Genomic DNA, 2,903 nt, shown 5'->3' with positions numbered 1-2,903 from the left:
CGTTAAAAAAGCACATACAATCATTACTACTGAGTGCTATGGGAATAGGAGGCTCAATCGAGCTGTGGCTCTCTGTCAGCCTGGCTACAGTGCTGAAAAGAAATCTCGCATTATTCTTATTCTCATCTATTAATGAAGAGTAGTAGGCTGCTCTCGCTTTACGCAGTGCTTTCTTATATTCATTGAGAGTAATATGCCAAATTAAACGAGATTCTTCAAGTTTAGTGGAACGCCGTATCCTTTCAAGTTGTCTAGACTTTTGCTTTATTTTGCGGGTTTCGGCATTATGCCATGGAGCTAATCTATGTTGTTTTATTTTCTTCTTTTTCAAAGGAGCAACAGAGTCTAATTGTATTCGCAGCGCATCTGTAGCACTATCAACAACATGATCAATTTGGGGTGGTGTACATTTTGTATAAGTTTCCTCCCTTACATGCAGACATGCTATCGAGTTAAGTATTGTTGGAATCTCTTGGCTATAGCACTAACAGATTTCAATACCATAAGTCAGAACAAGGTCGAGAGTGTGATTATAGCAGTGGGTTGGTTTATTTACACTGACAGAAACCAACAGAATCTAATATAGAGTTATTTGCAACAGTAAGGCTATTTTTATCATCGTCAACATGAATATTGAAGTCACCTACGATAATTACTTTATCTGTTTTACCAACCAAAGTTGATAAAAACTCGGAGAATTCTGATAAGAATTCAGAATAAGGACCTGGTGCACGATACACTGTAACAAATAAGATTGGCTGCAAAGTTTTCAAGGTCGGATGCGTAAGACTAAAATCGAGACTTTCAAAGGAGGTATAATTTAATTTTGGTTTAGTATTGATAAATACAAGTAAACTTGAGTCAAAGATGGCTGCAACTCCACCTCCTCGGCCAACGCCTCGGGCAATATGAGTTTTGATATGGCTGGGTGGAGTGGCCTCATTTATGCTGACATATTCTTCATGTCTCAACCAAGTTTCAGTGAGACAGCATATATCAATATTATAATCTGATATTAAATAATTTACCAATATTGCTTTAGATGCTAGAGATCTTATGTTTAAGAGACCACATTTAATCTTCCTGTTTTGTTGCAGTGTAGTAGTTGTTACATGTACTTTTATTAGGTTATTATGTATGACACCTCTATTAGGTTTTACCTTAAATTTTCCTTGGGCAGACACACACACCGCTAATATTGGGTATTGTATTGGGTTCGGGATTCCTATGGATGACTGCCTAGGAGAGAGCGCAGAGAAGTGTGGAAGACTGCAACTCCGCCTCCTGGTCTCAACTCCAGTTTGTCATGGATTAATTCCACAAAGCCCTGAAATGTTTGCCGAAATGAGATCTGCACCTTCCAAAGTAGGATGAATGCCGTCTCTCTTAATCAGACCAGGTTTTCCCCAGAAGGCTGTCCAATTATTTATGAAGCCCACATTGTTTGCTGGGCACCACCAAGACAACCAGCGCTGAAATGATGACATGCGGCTATACATGTCATCATTGACTTCATGAGTGAGTTTGCAATAACGGATCCCTGGCGCTTCTTTAACCCCACCGGTAAAGGCCCTGTCACACTGTCCCGAAATTGACTCCCGATGGACACACGATAAAGGACATTTTCAAATTCGGCTGTGATCGTAGCAACATCGGGCCATTCGTGAGGGCATCTTAAGCCATCGTATGACCGCCGGTGGAGTTTCTCAGGCTCCGGCAGCAACTTCGGGAGCGGTGGAAAAATCTTTGACATGCCAAAGATGTTGCCGAAGGACCTTGCGAAGGTTCATTTTCATGTTGACGTCGTGTGTCTATCGTGAGGGCATCGTGTACCCATCGCATGACATCGTTTGTGTCATGGTAACGTGGACATATAAAGGCTAACTCCCAAAGCTTCAATCACAATTCATCACAATTCAGTTCCTGCAGAATGGCATACTATGATGAGACAACAAGGAAAAAGAAGGCAGCAGCATTGCTTCTTTTGATGCACCTCAGAGAACATGATGAGCAACTCTTACAGGTAAAAATTGCCTTATTTCACGTTGTCATTTCTTGCTTTTTGTGACCTGCTCAATCGAAATCAGTAGCAGTGATGACACCTGTATTAAACAACCCAATTTGTGTTCTGTGAAACTGAAAAGGATATTACATTGTTTTTGTTACTTTCGTTGCAGTTGTATCATACAACCCTTCTCTTTTAAACATTTTCACAATAAGTTTCCAGGTACTTGCAGAAAGGAGTGGCCCTGTTGACTGGCTGCTCTCGAGTGATGAACTGAACCAGCCTATCTTGGAGATCACTCCGGTAACTCTCATCGCCATAGGAGACTCGGGTTGGTCCTCGGCAGCTGTTCCTGTGTACTTCTGGTTGGGCTCCCTGGATTTGTCTGCAAAACTGTCGTCACTCCCAGCCAGCTCACCCGTCTCAGCCAGGGCCAACTTGTCCTTAAACTGCAAAGACATAAATAGAAAACAAAGATAAGTACATTTGAAAGTTATATTTGGAAACAAAAATGTGGGAAAATTGAACATTTTCGACAAAGTTCCGTTTTAATTTAATTTCAATGATATACTCGCTGGTATGTCCTTGTTGTGACGTCTGATGTGTGGCTTCAGAAACCCAAAGACCCGGCGGATGAACTTGTCACGGTCACTGTCATTCTCACTGGCCTCCTCAGCAAGGATGGGTTCTTCCTCGTCACTGCTCGACAGACCATCACCAGACCTCTTCTGGGATTTCTTCTCGGGTCGGCCCTCCCGCAGCTTTGAGAATCGAGTCCTCTGTGTTTGATACCATTTCAGAATTGAATGATCTGCAATTGATCTGCAAAAACAAATAATTAGTCCAATCATTGAAATGTTCATTGGCAGCAATGTATGTCAAGTATCGGAAATAGATT

The sequence above is a fragment of the Pseudochaenichthys georgianus genome, unplaced genomic scaffold (genome assembly GCF_902827115.2).
Source record: "Pseudochaenichthys georgianus unplaced genomic scaffold, fPseGeo1.2 scaffold_423_arrow_ctg1, whole genome shotgun sequence".
In the NCBI taxonomy this organism is placed as follows: Eukaryota; Metazoa; Chordata; class Actinopteri; order Perciformes; family Channichthyidae; genus Pseudochaenichthys; species Pseudochaenichthys georgianus.
The sequence above is the reverse complement of the archived record's forward strand: the minus strand, read 5'-3'. Positions refer to the sequence as shown.